Source organism: Ciconia boyciana, chromosome 4 (assembly GCF_034638445.1).
Source record: "Ciconia boyciana chromosome 4, ASM3463844v1, whole genome shotgun sequence".
NCBI lineage: Eukaryota > Metazoa > Chordata > Aves > Ciconiiformes > Ciconiidae > Ciconia > Ciconia boyciana.
In genome coordinates, this window is record NC_132937.1 from 101,336,046 (window position 1) to 101,358,862 (window position 22,817).

At 39.8% G+C, this 22,817-nt stretch overlaps 1 protein-coding gene across 4 annotated transcripts in view; it reads right to left on the reverse strand.

The window, feature by feature from the left end:
- The window catches only part of MCTP1 (multiple C2 and transmembrane domain containing 1), a 291,466-nt gene that overhangs the window by 258,809 nt on the left and 9,840 nt on the right, over window positions 1–22,817 (reverse strand). The window contains exon 1 of one of the 4 annotated variants that reach the window (XM_072860791.1): window positions 12,884–12,928. The exons of the other annotated variants lie outside the window; for them this stretch is intronic. The gene's annotated coding sequence lies outside the window, so the exon portion shown is untranslated. Of the gene's footprint in view, window positions 1–12,883; window positions 12,929–22,817 lie in introns of those variants that run through there. 4 annotated transcript variants of the gene reach the window in all.

Sequence of the window (22,817 nt, forward strand, 5' to 3'; positions counted from 1 at the left end):
TAGACCATATACAAAGTGTGCAATGGCATGAAGCATCATACATGATACGTATACATACTCACATATTCACTTGTATTATTTGCACAGCTCTTTAAGTATGCAGGGAACCCAGCAAGCACATACCTAAAATACAGGTCATGTGATGAACAGAAGTATTTTTTTTTTTTAAATGCTGTGCTTGCATATACAAATTTATCCCTCTATGGTTTCATGACTCCTTGCAGCTCACATTATTATTATGTGTGGCTGCACTGTGATCTTTGCATTCCTTAAAAGTTTTATTGAATATTTGTTTCATTTTTTACCCATAAACCTTTTGATAAGTCACTTCAACCTGAATAGTTCCAGTTTAGTTTCCCTCCTGTCCCCTTCTTAACAGTCACTTCATGCTTTAAGATAAATCAACCGAGATAAACCAACCAACAGCTAACACCTGGTTAAGAAAAAAACCCCAACACAACAAACCAAAAACCTCAAGAACTAAAAAAATTCAGAACCTAACCGGCTTTTCTCAGATACTTTTAACAAGATGACATGCAGTAGCTTAATACTACTGTACAATCTAACCATTCGTTAACGTTAGTTTAGTTAATGGTTACAAATACTTAACTTTATCAGTTTTCTGCAGCATCTGTAGCTTTGCGTTCAGAAATCACCTGAGAGACAGAAAACGTGGCTGTTAACCTTTGACCTTGGACATACCAACACCATCAGTTTGAAAGATTATATGAACTTCAGCCAGCACTTTAACAGGACTTTAAATAAAAGTGCTTGTGTGCTTAACTATGTGAGGCCACTGTGCAGAAGGAAAATTTGGAAACTACTTACAAATACTTTTGAGATTTCCTATAAACAGGGTTCCTACCAGAGATCCCTCACCATCTCTCTCCTCTCCTCCTGCTTAGCTGAGGAAATCTTCTACTGTGTGTGTTTTGAAACTTTTTTTTCCCCTTAGAAAAGCTGGAATTCCTTTCTGTTCCACTCCATGGCCCAAAGACCAGGGTGTGAGGAGTGGAGCCCTGGCACTGCCTTCAGGTTAGAGTTGCACATGAATCAGGGATCTGGGCTGCCTGAACCACTCCACCTCCCAGGTGTGGTGCAGCAGGAGCCATAGGGATAGCTGGGAAGCTAGAACTCCCCCACAAGCCATGTATGATAGCTGGTGGCACAGAAAACCTCAGCAGCTGCATGAGGACTTTCTATCTCTGTCCTTAGGACTTTATTATTGCTTTTATGAACAAAGACACAGCGGAGACAGCGCCAATTTAAAGGTTACACCAGATGAGAAAAAGAGTTTTGGCATGAAAAGCCACAAAAATGCATTGGAAAGTTCACCCCGATCTGTATTTTGTTTTTATTCCACTAAATGCTTTCTACTTGCACACTAGCTTCACTTCACTCGTAAGATTTTCATGAGTATCTTTGAAGAAGATCCTAAAATACCTTCAGTCTCTCTACTCGCATTTACTCACAGTTTACTGTGGAATTTCCTCTATTGTACCACACAGGATCCTATGCACCACATGTTTGTTCAGTGTTAAAGATGCCCCAATTTTTATCACAGGTCTCATGATATTCTGAGGTTTTCTTCAGAGCTCCTAGAATCAATACATCACAGTGAAATACTAAACCTTAGGTAAAAAAAAGTCTTTTTCATTACTTTTTAAATTTTTTTTAATAACCACTGCACTTTTGAGTCTGAAGATTCAGTAGAAATGAATGTTTCCTGAAGGTCAAAAGGAAGCCTCAGAATGCATCCAAAATAAAACATCAGTTTCACTCTCAGACTTTCTAAGCTTGTAACTCTAAGAAGCATGAGTCATTCTTGAACATTCAAGGACAACATTGCACTTCACAATAAAAGCATGATTACCTTTTTTCCCCCTAAATTAGTTCTTAGAGCACTCATTGTGCCTGCAGTGGTTACTGTAATTCTAAATCTATGCTGTAACAGGATAGCAATTTTGCTCCGTGTGTTTCTAGGTAATTGTCTTGATATCTGACTTTTCCCAGCAACTTGTTTGGTCTTCTCAGTGACAAACATGTAACAAATGTTTAAGAGGAATGCTCCATTTTTATAACAGTAAGAAACCTGACAATTCTCAGCACCACTGACACAGTGAAAGTGTGCTCCACAGTGCACCTTTAACAATTTTCTTGCACGCACATACAAAGCAGCTAGTCCACAGGCTAGTAACCTCCATGTAGACAGCATGAGTTTACATTTTCTGGGGGTGCGAGAACAACCTTTAAATACAAAGTTAATTTTAAGACCAGATTCTCCTGACTGGCAAGCTGAATGTGCTACAGGATCTGTCAGACAAAGGACATGCAGATCGCTAACTTTATACCACTCTGGCTCAGGGCTAGCCACACCAGCCACACTGCTGCTCCAAGCAGTCTTAAGATGAAGTTGCAGCCTGATTGTGGGACAAGAAGAGCATTCAGGAAAGCAGGGGCTGCCAGGATACACAGCTACCTATGCACCTTTTTTTCTCTGCAAACATCTCTTGTGCTACAGACTTAACAGCTGACGGTGCCTTGGGCCTTCAGCACCCAGGAATTCCTCACGTGCAAGGGATTCACCAGGAACTGGCACACGTCATCCTAACAGCTTGATCCCATTATAGTAACGCAAAACAGCAGGACTTGAATTTTAAAAGACTTTAAGTAACTGACAGTCACAGCCAGAAGACTGGATTAACAGAGGTACTTTTTTCAAATCAGGATATGGATTCCTCAGAAATGAGATAACAACAACATAAAAGTTTAGAAGTGTAATAAGTAGGATTCAGTAACCTTTTGTTTCCACTCTTACTTATTTAGAGTATGCTACTAGAGCCTTGTAAAAATCTATCTTGCTCTCCTACAGGAAGGCCTGTACCAACTAATTTCTTCTAAAAATAAATTTCTGGTCACATATTGGGAAGCTGTGTTGTAGATGGGCATCCCAGGGAAGAGAAGAATAGCTGGGGATATACCTGAAAGTCTAGAGGGAAGAAAGACACAAATAACTCCTTTTGGCTCTTTCTTCCTCTGTCCTTTCCTCTTCTACATGCAGAGCCCTTTAGCTCCCTGCAAGGACTTTTTCAAAACTTCTCATGCAATATTACAGTCATAGAATCATATAGGTTGGAAAAGACCCTTAAGGTCATCAGGTCCGACTGTTAACCTAGCACTGTCAAGTCCACCACTAAGCCATGTCCCTAAGCACCACATCTACACGTCTTTTAAATACCTCCAGGGATGGGGACTCCACCACTTCCCTGGGCAGCCTGTTCCAGTGCTTGACAACCCTTTCACTGAAGAATTTTTTCCTAATATCCAGTCTAAACCTCCCCTGGCACAATTTACGCCATTTCCTCTTGTCCTGTCGCTTGTTACTTCGGAGAAGAGACCAACCCCCACCTCTCTACAACCTCCTTTCAGGTAGTTGTAGAGAACAATAAGGTCTCCCCTGAGCCTCTGCTTCTCCAGGCTGAACAACCCAGTTCCCCCAGCTGCTCCTCATCGGACTTGTGCTCTAGAGCTGGTCCAGGTGAACATGTCCCATGTTAGGGCTGTCAGTGCTTCAAGATATTGCTGACCAGCAAGCAGGAAGGAAAGCCTTTGGCCCACCTGTGGTAAAGAAAAGAAAATGCTTAAAAAGCAAGTCAAGCCTTGAAACAGCCACGGAAGACTGCAAAGCAGGAACTCAAAGCACTTCTCTTTTTTTCATTATGAAACAGTCCTCTGAGCTGCTCCACACACCGACACAGGTATGGACACGCTCTCTGGCCTCATCTTGCATTAGCTCCTGCCGGGCTGCGCTGCCGCAGGCTCCCTGAGCATGATGTTCCACACTGCCTTTTCCTCTCCAGACACGCACGGTCCCACCCAGACCCCAAGCCCAGCACCCCCAGGAAGGAGTGTCCACCCTGTAGTCTGCGCTCCGCACCCTGCACCAGAGCATTCCCTTGCCTGGGAGCTGCTGCATGCTGCTGCCAGCAAGGAGTTTCCCTCACTACCCCCTGCAAAATCCATCCATCACCAGGCCCCCCAGTAGAGACATCCTCTGGGACCTGTTACCCAGCTTGGTCTCTCCCAGACAGCAGACATGCCATTCTGGATCTGAAGGTCCACCTTGCAGAGGGAGAGAGGAGAAAATGCAACGGAAGGAATGACACCTGCCCAACGCACTGGCCTTACTGCATACACACACACACAAAGTATACCAAGGCTTGAAGCTAGCCTTCCTCCCCTTCCATCCTCACACAAGCTCAATGGAGATTATGCACTCTTCACAGAGGTTTTGGGAAAGCGAGGAGAGGAAGAGAGCACAGGAAAGACAGAAGAGTATAGGGGGAAAGGGGAAAGGCCAGATGGATTCTTCTCACACCTCTCGCCCCTAAGTCCTGACTGGATGCTAGTGGTCACTCTCGTACGGGAACACAGACACCTCTCCCAGACTCAAATTAAATGGAAGCTGTAGCAAGCGCAGGAAACAGCTCAGGATGCACTGAGTGGGCAAAAAGAGACCCAGCCCTCCACTCTGCATTTTAGTGGTTTGTTTAATTGTTGTTTAATGGCTGCGACAGCATTAAACAACACTCATGCTTCTTTCATCTGTTGAAGGATACTTCTTACAAAAACAAATAAAGAGAAAGTGAAAGTCAGTATGCCTGCAGCAGTGAAGCGCTCTTCCACTGAAGTGTATCTGCAAAAGTGAAAAGGAACGCTGACAACCTCGAGGAGTATCTATCCCCTGCCACCTACTGTTCTCAGACCGGTGTGACAGTCCCAAGGCGATGCCAAGGGCCAGGGTTAACGAACGGCTCCACCAGAGCCCATCACCTCTGTGCATGGCACTTCATGTGCCTGGTGACCCTGTCCGAAGACCCCTGCACCGCCGGGAGCCAGGGGTGCACAGCGGAGCTCACCTGCGCAGCCCCGGCCTGCGCTCTCTGCCTCCCCTGCCGCACGATAAGCGTGGCCAGCTGCCGGCAGCGGGGCTGACGGCAGGCAGCTCCCACCTTGTACCAGCCATTTCACCCCCTGCCTGGCCTTGTCTTTATCTGACAGCACAGCAACAAGCTCTCGTGGGAACATATTTCTTGTCTGATAACAGAAATGATGAATAGAGTTGTTTTCTTTCAAGAAAATTCTTTAAGGGCTCAAAAGACCAAAATGTCATGTCATTTTTACACAGACAGGATCCCACCCTCACGGCAGGCCCGTCCAGTGCTACACAACTCAGGGTTCCCAGCACCTGAAGGGATACAAAATTACCTATACTACCCTTTTTCCTAAGAGCATTGGCTCCAATAAAGGGCATTTTAAGTGATAACTTTACAGAGTGCCGTTCTCACCAGGGTCATAACAAACCAGCAGCTCCAGGTGCAAAACAGTGGTGTGGATGCAATGCTGGAAAACATTATATTCTGCTTGCCACTATCCTGCCACAAGCTTTTGCCTTCTTATTCTATGCTGTGGTTTTAATACATTAATTGGAGCAGCTGCTCCAAAGTTAATTTTTCTCATAACAGAATCCTCGTTCAAATACAGGATGCAAAAATTGCTAGTAACTGATTAAAGTTTATGATTGTGTGAAGTATATGAACCAAACTGTTGAGATAACTCCTCTTTCTTCTATCCATTACTGCTTTGCCTTTTCACTAAACAGTTAGTTACATTAAAAGAAAATAAATAAATAAAAATCTCTGTGCAAGCCCTGCTAGCACCAAGGGCTGCCAATTTATCTTCTGGGTTAAAATTCCAAGGCAGGAAAAAACATCTTTTGGATCAGCTACAGAATTTTCTAAGAATACTTTTCTTTTTAAGCAGAAGTACTGCCTAACAATGAGTACAAATTATACACAAGATCTGGCATTTTCAAAATGAATGCCTAAGTCAGACACGTTTGTATTTCAGAGCTTAAATAAGCAGCTTGATTTTTGAAATTCAGAACCCTCATCAGCTCCATTTGTAATACAAGTCACTGAACACTTCTCAAAATCAGGTTTCCTACTGAAACATTAAAACACGGACATAAGAACTTAAACAAACCACCCCTGTTTAAAAAGTGTTGCACATCTAAACAGATATCACAGTCTCACTGGGAATAAAGACAGTACATATACTACCCCAAAATTTTTATATGGTATCTTTTTTAAATTCAGCATCAAACATACTGAACTTTAACAAACATCAAATGCACATGCTTGGTGTAATACATAAAAAAAAATCACTTTTCTTTTGAGGTAACACATTTGTGGCTTTTTGGTACACATATATCCTTGATCCAAGGTAAAAACAGTTATTGGCTTCACAGACAGTGTCTCCTTTTCAGTACTGACTGTGAGGGTGAACGGGGTAGGTAGTCTGAAAATACTTTCCCTGGAGAAATAAAACTATTTAAAGATAAAACTTCTCCTAAAAATAAGTTTTTAATTATTTTTCACTTTGTCTGCTGCAATCTATTACTACTGCATTTGCCATGTAATGTTATCTTAAAAGAATGTGTAAAAACTCCATGATACTTAGTATTTATTATTTGCAACAGTCACTTGATACTCATCAACGAAAAATAAAACCTATGACTCCAAACTCTACATTCTGATACATTAGTACCATATTCATTAATTAGTATCATTATAACACAGAGTGCAAACAAGAAAATGTATCAAAAATATATATACTTTAAGTGGTGACTATGCTTACTTAGGTAGTTATCCACTAGATACAAACAGGAAACAACATATTTAGTTAGACAAGACCTGCAGTACCTCAGCAACTCCAGCATGCAACTTTCCTTGCTTCTGTTTGCAATTAATTTTGCATAATGTATCAGATGATATTTTAAGTGAAAAAAAAAAGGTGTGGGTTGTTTTGTTTTTTTTTTTTTAAATAGACTGTTTAAGTCATAAATAAAATGGGGATGAAAGAAGAAATCTTTCACCACAACACGTCACTTCAGCAACAGTGGTGACATCCTGAAAACCAGATAAAGAACCCATGCACATTTGGGTAGAAAAACATTGATGCAAGCAAAAGCAGACTTCCTTCAAAACTCGAGATTCTGAAATTCTGAGGAATAAAAGAACATTGTAACTGGTGGTACAATAAAGCCACAAGAAATTCATGATGCTTAAATATCTATGAAATTGGGAGAAAAAAATAGACGACTGCTATCTAGTGCAAGTTATCTACAAAAGATTGAACTGTTTCTCTGATATTTTTAGTTCAGCTCTTCCTTACAAGCCAAAGCCTTTTTCCTAAAGCTTTGTAATGAATGTTCACACAGGAATAAATTAGGGAGCTTAATCCAACTCTGCAGTTCAGCTCTGACCTAAAAATGAAACGATTTTGAATTTATTGAGATGAAATGTCCAGCCTTCAGAACAAATCCTCATCGGTCATTGGATAAAAAAAGTCTTAATCTCTGTACTTTCTGTTTCTCAATATATAGTAGCTTTGACCTGTCCTTACTTACCACTCTTCCATATTTTTAGAATTCTTGCTTAAAGGTACCCCAAGTAAAAAACAAAGAGGTTAGCTTTATTCCAAATTTCCAAGGCTATCTACCGTCATATTTCCAAGTGCAACTCCTCTTCAAAATTAAGTTCTGTACTTTTTTCTATAAAAATCGCAGCATGGAATTGTTTATTGTTCTTCAATGTTTTCCGTACCAAATGCTCAAAGTTCCCCCCCAACCCTATAAAAAACTTCAGACCAAACTTAAGTTTGGCTCTGTCTACTGCATTATTACCAGCATTAAAAATTGTTACCAAGAACAGAATGATCTTTTTCCCCCATTAAAATTAAATAGTAACAACCAACATAAGGGGTACTTCTTCAGGCCAAATTTTGGCTGCCAAGGATGCAGAACTGCCACTAGAGAAATCTGCAGGCAGATGGAGATCTCCTTGAACCAATTTTCTCCTCCAGCTTTGGCTCCTCAGACAAGCAAACCACCAGACACCCTGAAACAGAACCTCAGCTCTAGAGGGATTGATTCACAGGCGAGGATGGAGCACGAGAGGGCTTCTTGCACTCACATTGGAAAAAACAGTTGCAGAAAAAGGAGCCGCGTTTGTCTGAGCCTAAGCACGTGCACTTCTACAACCAGTAACACCAGAGAAAGGAATTTGCTCCAGCATCTGAAGTGAAAATAGGCACTGAAAGTCACTGATCAGTTTGAACACTAATGGCAGTAGCCAGCAGGCCCCAGAGCCTGCCTGCTTGTCTCAGTTGCTACTATGGTGCAAAGGCAGATTTACTGAGATATTCTACATTGCTATTCTTTTTTTTTTTTTTAATCATGACTCAATATTTGCTAATTATACTGGAAAGTAAGTATGCCCAGAACATCTCACACAGCTACACAAAGAGCAGCTTTTGCGGCAGGTAAAAGCTACCTGAACATGTCACCCCCAAGAACAGACTCATCGAGCTGCTCAGTGCTGCTCTAGCATTTTCAGGATGGTGCCAAGCAGCACAAACACCACAAAAACCTGTATCTGGGCTGCCTCGATCACCTAGAGGACACTTTATCAGGACATAGAAGGGTCATGAAAGGCTAGGAATAGTACATAATCCCACAGATGAAAAGAAAGGTGACTCTCTCCAAGTTTCTCCAGGAGGAGCAAGAAATAGACTCTAAAAATAAATCAACAGCAATTCAGAAGTCTCATACAGTTTGTCAGTCAGCAGCTGGCTTGTCACATATTGCTGGGGTGGGGGGAGGAGTATGTTGGGGTTTTTTTGTTTTTTTCCCCCTAGTTTCCACTGCTAAATCATATTAAAACAGAGATAAATACAAATGTTACAAATCTTGTCTGTTATATGCAAGCAACTGAAATTGCCATAAGGCTGTTAATCATGACACAGGTAAGAGAGGCAATCTGATAGTCTAAACAAGGAGACAGCAATATGTTCCTCCAATAAAATACAATACAAAAATACATAAAAATTTGAGAAGCTAGATATTAAAAGGAAAAAAAAAAAGCCTCACCCAAATGGGTAGCTCTCCACATAGAACTGGAGGAAAAAAAAATAAAAGGTTTATTGCAGACATCCACCTTTTACAAACACTAAGCTGAAACACATTAAAGTGACAACTTAAACAGGCTGCCTTCAGCAAAATACTTTCGAAAAGAAAACTACTCATCCATGACAGGACAAGCTTCATTTGATGGCAAAGATTATTAAATTGTACGGGACTTGTTACTTAAATTGTCTACTTTTAGATAATGTACACACACAGGAAAAAATATTTAACCATCACAGGTATCGCATCCTAATCAAATATGTAAGCACAGTTATCAAGAATTACCTACATTTACGTGGCAAATAGGTAAATTAGTCCTCACTTTTCATTGCCTTGTTATAAAAGTGATGACAACATTGGAAGTTGGATGTGAGTATATAATTTTTTTCTTGTTGAATGTTAATACTTTAATTTTGAGTAAAAGAAGTGGGCAAGTCTCTAGCATTAACACAGGAATAAACACACATGGAAAAGCCTATTATTAAGTAGGTGATAGCTTTGACTATTAATTGGTTATGCATGCATCTGATGTCATGTGTATGCACCAATTCCTAACAGAGCACTTCAGTGATGTCATAAATGAAATTAAAATGTATTTTCATTTTTTTTAACATACAGAACTTAACATACAAAAGAAACAAAGACTATTTCACCTGACTTGTAAACTGGTATCGAAATGGTAAGACAGCTATTTCCTGCAACCAAGCTTTTCCTTCAGCCCAGTCCCTATTTTCTTTCCTGCAGGCTACTAAAAATTTCAGTATCATCTTGCACAAAAAGGTGAACCAAGTTCTGTTCCCTATGCCAACTTGCTTAATTTCACATTAAGCACTCTTTATGGGGGAAAAAAAAAAAACAAAACAAACCCCAAAATGCCCAAAACAACAACCACGCCCCCCAAAAAAAACAGAAACAATTAAACAAGTATTAGCATCTATGTTCTTAGATCCTAGGTGACAGATCCATGTTTACTCATGTGTCTTCTACAGCCACTGCATCTTCAATTTTTTCCCGTTACAGTAGCACACTTTTAACAATAAGCACATAAAATTACTATCTAGAAAAGACTCTAGCTTGACAGGAGGCAGGAGATGAGAGTTTCAACATTTTCTGTATAGGAAGGTACTGAATCAAGGTCTCCCAACTCCTGGATGACAGCTTTTACCTCTTACAACATGATGTGCTGGGAGGCAGACACAACCACATTCTTTTCCATCACATGATGTAAGAGACAGCTTCTCCAAGTGTTTTGTAGGGATCCCAATCTCACTGCTGGGCAGTGCCTAACAGTCAATCAAAACAAGCTCTTCAGGGCACTTGGACACAGACCCACTTTGTCTTTAGGCCTCCAGTTCCAACAGAAAGTTTGCAGGGTGCTGCTCAGACCGCAGTACTTCCAGATGAGCACAAAGGAGACTCACCTGCCTCTGGAGAACTCTGAAGTCACACAGAGCTACATTTAATGGATGTGAATGCCTACTATGAAGGGACTCCTCAGATAGCAATTCCTGACTGGTAGAAGTAAATGCCTCACCCTTGTACCTGTATCCCTAGAGCATGACTTAATTATACCAAACCCAGACCAAATCCTGAGCAGGCATAAACTGATCCTCTGCCTTGTGTATCACAGAAGTACACCCGTTAACACCAGCTGAGGATCTAACCTTATACAAAAATTAATTCCAAGTAATAGAAGCAGTCTACACTAAGAATAGTAATTAATGTAATCAGGTCAGGCATAGAAGGGAGTTCTTCAACCCACAGTGAATAAGTAGAAGCCACTTAAAATTCAAAACAATTAAAATGCTAATTAGCTTTTCTTCAATAACCTGCTAAAATGATATTGCTCCATTTCATCTGTGTTTCTTCTCTGCCTAGATCAACCACACGAGGAAGGAAAAAGAGAAAAAAGCATACAGACAGAACTCAATGTAAATCAAGCCTGTCTGCAGCTGCAGACCAGGAGGAGATTACCTGCAGTAAATGTCCAAGTGCACAGCAGCATCACAGGATAGGACCACACTGAAACAGGAAGACCATAATTTCCATGTCTCAGTCTAGGACCATCAGAGGCTGAACGTTTCACTGTCAATGCAACTTTTTACTTCTACGGGGAAAGAATAAGGGGGGGCGGGGGAGGCGGGTGGTAAAAATATAAATCATGTATATTAAGCAAGTATCACCTTAAATATAAGTGCACATTTAAACCACTCACCATATTTTCATTCAGGTAACCCACACCTGAAGTAATAAAACTCAGAAAGTAAAGCAAATGAAGATAAATCCCACACAATGCAAACAAAACTTAAGATGAGTGGGTGGGGAAGGCAGGCAAGGAAAGAGAATCACTGAAACTGAACAACAGAATATTAGAGCTCAGGGGCAAGAGGGTTCCCGGGTTATCAAAGGCATGCAAGCTCTTGGGTGGAAAGGCTTTGGAATAAATTCTGTGTGTTACCTGCTCACATGTACTGTCAAGTTGCTGCTAGATCACAGGGGAGAGAAAGGCTTTGTTGTTTCATTTTTACAAATAATCCATAGCATTTTACACACAAAAATATTGAACCTTCCACTTTAAACCTCCCAAGTTCTCCTTTGACCAAAAATTTATGTCATTAACTATGTCAACTCCTTTGTTGTAGCAAATCATTGACTGCACAACAAACAATGATATTAAAAACGTCAGATAAACATTTTGTGTTTGCACACAAAAGCAAAGACAACAGTTATTCAGAAGTGATACAGTATTAAATACAGCGCACGCAACACTACAGACTACAAAAATATATCCTGTCAGGACTGGGTCAGAAATGTGATGCCACTTTTTTTTTTTTTTTGCTATCTTATGAGTCTGCAATAAGCCGAAACAGGTGAGAAATGGTTGATGAAAGATTGCAGATAGCAAGTTTTTGGAAGTCTTTTGTAGGACAGGGTCATTTCAAATTCCTGACATAAACTGAAGATGGCATTGCCTAAGCAAAATCTCTGGGTGAGGGAGGCAGTGTGAACCAAGCGTGACCTGTGTATCTCCTGCGTCTCTGCAGGCACTTATGCTTTTGTTATACTGAAGTGTTAGAGATTCTGGGATTTGATGGTATTGATGTTCGTACCAATTCTTTCTCTTTATGTCACAAGTCCTTATGCAATATTCTCAACCGAACCAAACAAAAAAATTATACTCCTATTTATCAAATAATATTCTTGACAGCCTTTTGGCTCAAGGTCGTGTCTTACAACGTACCACTGAAGGAATTTCATGAGACAATTACACAGCTGAACTTGGAGGAACTCGTATCCAACACTGACATGGAGACCCTCAGCATCCCTGGTCAAGTGCCATCTAAATGTAGCTACACATGAAGTCTGCATTTTGATTTCCGCCAGCAAAGCCTTCCAGATATCAGGGTTTCAGATACTCGATACCACAGAGCTGTTCTGAACCCCATCCCTTGTCTGAACCCTCTCAGTACTTCCACAGAAAGCATTTTGTCACCCAGAACCCTCGGCAAAGCCATAAGGCAGGAATGCTTGGTGTATGCCTACCCTTCAGGACATCAGAGAAAACAAACAGGAGAAGGTAGCATATTCACTTTAAACACAATGTCCCATTGCAGAACAATCTTACAATGTAGCTGAGACAAGTTCAAATGCATGTTGTTCTGCCTAATTTGGAGCTGGAATTTAGCAAGGTCAGCTACCACCCACCTAAATGCCCTAACTATCAGACTACGGTTATCTACGATCCCTCTCGATCTCTCTCAAGGGAGGTTTTCTTCCCGTGCATTAGATCAAGCAATTTTGTGACCACTAAGTGAAACGGATTCATTTTGCAGGAGCTCAAGTCAACTAACTCACCCTGCTGGCACAAAATGGATCCTACAGAAGGCATCCAGAACCTGCAGGCAGATGGGAAAGTGTAACGAATGAGTATATCCCAAGCCCAGTGATGGATCCAGCACTCCATTGGTTGAAGCTCCTTTTTTACATGGTCCAGTCTTGAAAAACAAACACCCTGGGGAGAAAAGCCAGCTTTCATTCAATCTAAAATACAGTTTTCCTTACTTTATCAAAAATTTCATCATTATCTTAGCAGTATCTTTCCCACCCTGAAGGAAAGTCTGGCATATTTTCCATATATCATATTTCACTGACAGGCAAGGAAACAAATTAATCACAGTTTTACATAAGGTATCACATATGTCAGTTCCTAAGTAGCTTCCTTAGAAACAGCAATTACTGAACAGAGTAGCTGATGGTTGTTTATTCTGCTTTCAACTGTCTCACTGTCCTCCTCTGCTGTTTGCTTGCGACTGCTATCACATTTTATGAGATTACGTCACACTTTAAACTCCTGTGGACAAAAACTTTCATTTCCCTATATGTTTGCGCCTTACCATCCCTAGGTAATAACACAAAAAAAGATTATTTCATTTTGAAGTTTAAAATAAAAATTTGGTGAACTTCTGATAAAAGCTTTTTAATTGGATTTATTGATCTGCTAAGAAACTCAAACACCAATTATCAGAAAACTTCTCTCCCCTAAATGAAACAGTAAGAAAATCCACGACTAGTTATTCTTGACAAAACAGGCACATTATCTCCATTCAAATCATATACTTCAGGAAGCACAAAGATTTTTCCCAAACTGCAGTGCAATGTTGTATTTACAAGCAGAGCACATTAATCTCACGCTGCCATTACTAGGTCATTCAGCAAGTATGTTTCATGTGTTGAAAGTAATTGTACTGGAAAGCTCCTCTGTGGGCAGGAAAGCTGCTTGACTTGGAGAGTAGCTTATTCCTAGGCCAGCTTATTACGTGCCTGATTTTTTTCTCTTGGCATTTTAAGGAGATGGAGGACTCTCAGAGGATCTCACTGAAAAGTATCAAAAGATATTTAAGAAAAATACTACTAGATCAGCACAGATCAACATGCATGTCTACTTTTAAACTGGTATCAATACAACAAAGATAAATGTAAGAGTCTTGTGAAGAGAAGTCAACCTCTAAAACAGAAATATTTTACATACAAAGACAAGCAGAACAGATTAATCATAATACAATAATTTTGGATTGCAAATAAATTCTTGCCCCCTGTTGGTATAAAGTACTATAATAGCCAAACCTACAAAACCAGGGAAAGCTGTTGGGATTGAGCAAGGACAGGAAGAGAGATAGGGTTGATTTTTTGTCTGTTTTTTAACATTTACCAATTATAAACAGACATTGTATGTGGGCACCGATGATTGAGGCGATGCAGAATCTATTTCAGAGTAATTAGGAGAGTAGTCTAACTGGCTACCCTTCACAGTAACTACAGCTGCACTGCAGAAAACAATATTAGACATCTGCCACAAAGAACCACAAAAGACTTCTCTTCCTGCTTATTGTTATCATGGCTAGTCCAGTAATAATCTTGTCTTTCACATTTTGTAATCACTTCATCTAGACACTGCTCATGAACTGATGCATGACTTCCGCATGGGAAAAAAACTGAAGTGTGTAACTTTGCTCAATTATTTTTTTGGAAGCCACAGTGTAATTTTGGAAAAGAAAAAAAAAACAAACAACACTTTAATGTATTTTAGGCCTCAAGGCATTTTTTCCATTATAGGCAATCAAGCAGCACAAATAAAATGTAAGTGTTACTTACAGCAGGTTGGCCCTTTCTGATATTAAATAAATAAACAAACAAACAAATAAATAAATAATGCTAGTTTATTCTTCTCCCATGGGTTACAACAGTAGATTCCCAAACAGGAGAAATGACATTGGTTTTCTGTTTGTCTAAGCAAACTAAAACACAGTGGATTGAGAATCACAACTCAGTTGACATTTAGCTCTATTTAGGAAAGCAATTCCTCTGACAGGCTAAGAGGAGAACTTTATTAAAATGCTTATTTTTCTGATGAACAAATACAGTGAACACCAGAAGCCTCTAGTCTTGCTGAACAACTGCAACGAAGGTATTTTGCTTGTTATTACGATCAGTGCTTTTGCAATTTTTCCCACTTTTTAAAAATCAAATTTAGAATAGGAATAGAATAGGAATAGGAATAGTTCAGTTGGAAGCGCGCTACAACAATCATCTAGTCCAACTGCCTGACCACTTCAGGGCTGACCAAAACTTAAAGTCAAAAGCTAAAGCATACTATTAAAGACCAAAAGTTAATGTTATTAAGGGCATTGAACAAACACCTCTTAAACACTGACAGGCTTGGGGCATCGACCACCTCTCTAGGAAGCCTGTTCCAGTGTTTGACCACCCTCTCAGTAAAGAAATGTTTCCTAATGTCAAGTCTGAATCCCCCCGACGCAGCTGTGAACCGTCCCCAGGCGTCCGGTCCCTGGATCCCAGGGAATTTTTGAAAATTTGAAGATACACTATGAAATACAACTACAGGTTCCCATCTATGCAGTGCAATGAAGACAGAAACTATGATTTCCATTAAATTATATGACATGACAAATAATTCACATCCAATAACCTGGACAATTAGCAACACATTGACCTGAATAAGTATACCTGACTAATGAGAATAAAGTAGCAATCCTGGATTTTGTGAAAATTTATACTCTAAATTTATACTCAGCTAAGCCCTGCAATAGCTATTGCTTCTTTTAAACAGGGACATCACCAGGTGACACGGAGTGTACATGATATAAGCATATATAGCACAGGACAAATTAAATATTTCGTACACTTTTCACAAGATAGGTAAGCTTTTCCCTAAATATCAAATACTTCAAATAGAAGACAATATATAAACCTTCAAGTTTTTATATGTACTGGTCATAAATAACTCACTTTTCAACAAGATTTGTTAAAAAAAAAGCATGTTCACATTGCCGCCTTCTCAAATCTCAATCTTCATTCTTAATACTGACAACAAGGATAATGTCAAATAGTTTTACTCTGTAAGTCTCTAATAGCTCAATCTTATGCCCAACAACAAAGATTTCAGCAACGTGGTAATAAACGTTTCATATTTTAAAAATAAACTCATGGGTTGTAGTTCTGCCCTGCTCCTAAAAAATTCAGTCAATAAAAGATGTCAAACCTTTTTTCTGCCAAACCTCAAAGTGCTGAAATATTGACTTCATCCTGCACTATATATAGCTGAAAACCACTCCATTCCCCGATGAATTCAGAAAAACCAAATTATGACTACCTCAGCCAGGATGCCCTAGAAAGTTGCAATGAAAGAAAATCTCTCCTGTCTCCTTTCCCAAGTGCCTTCCGAAGGACAACATGCCTGCAGATTCTGGGCAGTGAAAGGGAACAGACCAGTAGCCTCTAAAGGCTGTACCCAAATAATGTGACACTGACACACTAGTGCAGCCCTTCTGCAATCTGGCATCACTATTCCATCTGTCGTCACACGCTTGTGCAGCAGAAGTCTGCACTGTTTTAATAATTGAGACCTACAGATCTGCCTTACCAAGCTACTAAACTGCAGGGCACTTACGGAAACCCATAACCTGTAACACTAACAGTTAATAAGTATGTTACATAAGTAAGACAGAAAGGCTGAAGAGCTACTGATGCTTTAAAGTACTGCATTATCATTGCAATACTATTAAGATGATCACAAAATTTGAAATAAATGGTCCAGAATGGGCCCATTATACAACAAGATTAAACACTGATGATGGTAACAGCTGGGACAGTGAAGGACCCCTACTCCATCCAGAACTGTGAATTAAGAGACCAGGAAACAAGTTACCAGAAGAGCTGCTGGCATTCACTAGGTAAATCTCTTGGGACTTTATTGTGCCTCTGCTATTAGCACATAAATCATTAGTACAGAAATTATTGCACCGATGAAGATGGGTGGCAATGACAGAGAGGAGCAGAAGGGACTTCTGTCTAATACAAAAGTTTCTGCTCATCTTCCCTGTGTCTTCCCCTCAACTTCATCTACTCTCCTCCCTCTTCCATGCATGCATGCACACACATACACACTCACATGTGCACTGTTTTACCTAACTCTGAAACCAAATCAAACCTGGTTTGCTACACCAAATTTCCCAGCAACAGCTGACAGCAGTCTTAAAGAGCAAAGCACCTGTCCGTGACTGGCCATCTCCCCTTGCATCCCTAGAATGGTACTCATAATCCCACTTTTACTACCCCATCTCTTTTTCCCTCCATGGCTCTCATCAGCTATCTCAACTGCAATAAAACTAACACACATTGCATCAACCATATCAGAATAAATCAACAGAATGAAGTTGTCATTCTTTGCTAAAAAAGGACTGACAGAGCAAGCAACTGACTGATGTCCTTTTCCTTAGAAAGGGACTTGCAAAGATTTTGAGTAGCTTTGTCTTGCATAACTACTCCATGTCAAAATTCTTTGTGTGTTGTCTAGGACCCTTTTCTACTGGGTGTCATGACCTCTCCAAACAGTAACTCTCAAAATTTTGGTATGGATTCTCTGGTGCATTTGTCAAGGAAATAAATACATCAAGATCTATGTGCTTAGAAAGACAATAACCCATACTTAACTGCAGTTAAGTGATGTCAACACCTTTTGTTCTTTTCTATCACTTACTAAACCACAAGTGAACAAAATACACTACTGTGCGCAGCATCTTGCCTGCACATCACGGGTATCTCTCTCCCCCTTGCCCTCCTCACCCCTCCACTCACATACAACTGAATCCTCACGTTTCTGTAGACGTTCAAGAGCCCCACAAAACACCCAGAGCTAGCTCTGAGAAGAGACATCACAGTGGGGAAGACGTACTACACACACGTGGCTAAAAGGTCCTGGTACGTCCTCTTGGTGAGTGCTGGACTACTGCGCCTGTACTGCTCTCAGTGCCTGCTCCCAGACACGTACTGTCTAATGTAAGGACAAACGAAAGTTCTTCCTTTTCTTCTAGATATTTTCAATCATTTGTAAAAATAGGAATATTCTTATGTGCTATAAGCAGCTGCTTCTCCTTCTATAAGCAAAGCAACTGACACCAGGATTTTGACAAAAGTTGTTGTTTGAGCACAGATCATGTAATAAGGCAACTGACCAATAAACCCTTCAGTTGAAGTGCGGCTGTTTCTTTTCTAAATAATAAAATGTACCACCACCTGGGTTTTGTCATTTGTGATCACCATTACAGCAAAAAAAAAGTAGAAACAGAAAAAAGCAGGGATAATCGTAAGCATGTTTTTTTACGCTTTTACTTTGTTTTTGTTAGTAAATGGTTTATCTAAGAGTATGGCAGGTCTTCAAAGCCAAGATACGCATATTTAAAAACACTAGCTAGAAAGATCAAGTAAATTCAATGTTAGTCTGCAGTTCTGCAACTGACAGAGACTTCTGGCAATACATGACCAGCTACAGCTTGTATTATTCAAAACATTGCTACAATAGGCCTGAAGTTAACATTTGTCTGGAGGAACAGCACAACAGAACACTGGCAGAAAGGGCAGAAAACTGTACAGCTGTGGTTAATATTTGGCTTCTAAACATTTGAAATTATTTAACAAGGCTTGTGATACATGCTGTCCTTCAATATACCACTCTTGGGGGCACAGGGGAACCTTGAATGTCCTTGAAAAGCTCCATTTGTCTGTATTTGTTATTTTAGGGGCAATTTTTTCTAGCACTTTATACTTACAAGAAAGGAACATAACTTTCTCAAAATTTCCAAGTTTTAAGGAAAATTAGAAAGTAAAAGAAGCAAGAATTTGGAAACAAAATAAGGCTGCACTTTGCATGTTGACATAGTGCTAAAAAGGGTCTACTGGGAAAAGCAAAAAGAGGTATAATTCATGATACTACAAACATACCTTTTTCTAGCACATCACAATTTTCAGGATGATTGCTATTTCATTTTTCTAGTCTCGGTTAATATAAGAAGTTATCTGTGAATAGGGAAGTTGCTCAGTTCTTCTGCATTAGGTGACTAAGAAACACTGCCTCTATAAGAGATCCATGAAATACAGAAATTCGAGATTAGATGACTGATACACTTAAACTTCCTAAAGCTGAGGAACCCACTTTCAGCATACCAAAACAACCCTTTCTAAGTCCCTTACACCCAACATATCATCTGGAATCCTATACACAACATGTTATATGCCCGAATACTGGTACAGCCTCACACCCAGTGTGTCTTCCCCACACAGAACCACATAGCCATCCACCATATGGTTCTAGTCTGAAAGCCAGGCAATCAAAGCATCTGACTGCTGTAAGGGGAGGGGGGGGGAATAAAAAAACAAAAACAAACCCCCAAACCCCCACACACTAAACTGTGTAGATACAAGTTTAAAAGGAAAATCCCTTCATTCTGTAGATCATTTCAGAAATGCAGATTTCCAACACATCAACGTGATTAGACTATTTCTATTGTTATCCCACACTAACTCACAGAAAACACTGTAACATAAATCTTAGCACGTAAATTGCATGAGAAGATTAACTGTTACCCTGCACTACATTTATTAGCTGAATCTTAGATATAAATCTTATAAACATGATAAAGATTAAAATTCCCCATTCTTGCAACTCAGAGAGGGATTTTTATGCATCACACAAGGGTTACATTATTAATATGCATTTATTCCTTCACATTTCCTGGACTCCAGCTGATTCCCACATGGTATTACCATTATTTTCATTAAAATGTAGTAAAAAACCAAACAGCAAAAGCCAGTTCTTGTGGCATAAAACCATTTTCATATTAATACTATATTGACTACAGTAACGCAGAACATCAGAACACCCATCTAATGTCAATAATGTTCAAAATTTAAAAATTGAGTTATTAAAACTGTAACAGAATATTAAAAGCCTGTGCCAAAGAGGGCAATAAGGCTTTAACTGTAAGAGTAAGGATGTCCTTAAAATGAAAGGGGGAAGCTCCATTTCTTACCTTCAATTAAGAGAGCTTAATCATTCTTCCTACTTTTCATCAAGCCTCCTAGAACTTCAGACTCTCTCTCTGCTGTGCATTAAATTTCATTTGATAATCATTCCTCACCCAGCAAATACAACAGTAGGAAGTGAGCATTTGCTTCTTCCTTCTGGAAAGAGTTTTGTCCCCTCTCTCTAAGAATTTAGAGCCATTCGCCAGATAGAATCAGCTGGATTTTTTTTAGACAATGCTTACATGAATAGGTAGAATTTTCTAGCTTTGGGGATAAAAAAAGAATCTAAGAGTTCCTCGAAGGTAGTTACGTTTTCTGGACAGACCACGGGGGCTTCACCACAGCTGAAAATTAAGTCCTCTCCAAACTGGACAAGAATTAGTTTCTGGAAAAAGTCTCAACTTCTTTCCCATGCATTGGGTCTGCCAGCATACAGAGAGACAGCACAGACTGAAACTACATTTCAGCCGGTGACCTCTGCCGTGTGCTCTGTTCTAGGCTCCAGAACTGGGTAGAAAAGGCTTAGAAAGAGAACTTGGCTTACAGTTACCAATAAAAGCTTTAGCTGTTGTTGCTAGTTCTCCTTCTCTTATAATTACATGAGCTGCAGCATAAGCCACCTTAACCAAACACAGGCAACAGAAGCGTCTGGGTTCTCACCCCTCTGGCAGTACACAGAAGATTTTGGTATTTGTCTAAAACTTAACGCCATAAAATATTTATCATTAGCTACAGGGCAGTCTAGCCGCTGATTTAATAACACGCATCAAAAGCAGCAAAGAAGTGTCTCATGGGTACGTACATCTCTTATATGAGAGATATGAGACAGAACAGCTCACACAAGGTGAGAAACCGATAAGGATATTCATTAACTGCAAGGTACTGAATGGCTTAACTGGATATACTGCACAAAGAATCTGTGAGGCACATTAATTTTATCTTGTTCATCAAATGTTTGCAAGCCTTCAGAGGATTATTCATCTTTGCCTGACGTGATCACCTGATCATAAGCACAGCAGAGACGGTAAACTGAATGCCGCCAGATCAGATACATCAAAACCAAATGGCATCCTACCCATAGAATGCCTGGCGTTCAGACTAAAGCCAACTTCCTTATGTAAATAGCACTCAGCCTTTCTCCAAAAAAACATCTGATCTGCCTGATAGCACATTTCATGACTCATTCTTGAATATGATTTTCTTGAGAAACAGTTGCAGAACTTCCCCAGAATAGGACGAAGGGAGGAGAGCAAAAGTTTGAACACTGAAGCTCTGCAAAAACTGGTTTGATACTGAGTTTTATAGAGCATCTTAACAGTGCCAGTGGTTAAGAGTAGTTAAACAATTGACTAAATTGGCTTTGTTTTCTGGGAAGAAATGTACTTCCTCCCTCCCCTTTCAAATGAGCAGAGGGAAGCTAGAGAAAAATTACAAAGCTATAGAAATTAGATTTACACTACAATTAGATTTGAGCAAAGTTTGAAATACTGTGTTTCATTCCGAAGTATGCACTGTTGTTGCCTCTGGGCTTTTACAGCAACTTGTGATCTTAGTATGAAGGAGGTAATACAGAATTGGGAAAAATAGGAAGGATTTGATCTAAAAAATAATTTTAAAAAATATCTAAATGAATGAACAGCCAAGAATGCCACAGAATACAGGCTGAAGGAAGGAATAAATTCTGCTCACAGAGGTTCGCACTTCCCAATATTACAATGAAGAGACAGTTCAGAGAAAGTGTTGCAGATACTTCAACATTTTGACAGATCAACAAAATCTGTCCCACTAGTTGAAGTTCCCTTCCTACTGACAGCAAAAGCTCTAGATGTGTTTCTGCTGTGCCATTACCTGGCCTCAACATTGTCCAACATTCATGGCATACATTTCACCTGTGAACAGACACGTTATCAGAATAGCATGTCTGTAATTCAACCCAGATTTTTGCTCTGCTACGTTTCTGGGCGGGAGGGAAGCAACAGTCCTGGAGACATGAACTTTTTATCTACGTAAGGCCAGTAAGAAAATAACATTTATCTCAGTAAAGGAGGAGTTGGGGGGAAGCGGCAGAAGAAGGGTAAGTTGATCAAAATCCCTTTCACAAGACGTGGTTAAAACATCAGTCATCTATTACAGAATTTCTCTGCTTAGTGGGAAACAAAATGTTCAGCCTTGCAATTACATAATACCAAAGAATAATAAAGTCAAGAATTCCATCTTTTACCCCCCATCTTGTGACCATCAAATGCACTGTTCCTGACAGGGCTTGCATTGCATTTAGAGTTCCCAGAGAAAACAACCTGTCAAGATGCTCTTTCAACCTGCATCTTCGGGGCAGAAAAACTTCACTAGGGGCATGAAACATTGGGACAGGATCTTTCTGTGGTAGTGTTTACACATCATCTCCAACTTCCCTGTAGTGTTAGCCCATGTCTTCTGGGGTATAACACAGGGTCCACAAGGAAAAAATAATTAACTGATGAAGAACTCAGCAGTCATTGCTTGGTACCTAGTTATAGCACCTGCTACCCAACTTAGCAGTTAACGGCTTTCCCTGCTGAAGTTAAGTGGGAACATGTAAAACACGAACACCACACCATATCCAACAACAGCCAAAAGTTTTATTTTAAGCATCAGTGATGCTAAGTCTCAAATGCATCAGAGCAAGGACTGGGTTTAATGGGAAAAAGTATGCCCTAAACATAAACCCTCATTTGTAAGGATAAAATGCCAATTAATTACCAGACTGCTATCAGTGCTAATGACTGGAAACTCATATGACCATCAGAAAAATCTGATGACAGAGCAACACAAATAGTTCACCAAATCATTACTCCCTTAGGGAAACTTTAACACAAACATTAAGCATTTTTAGTCCCTTTTTTAAAAACAAGTTGAAAAATCGCATTAC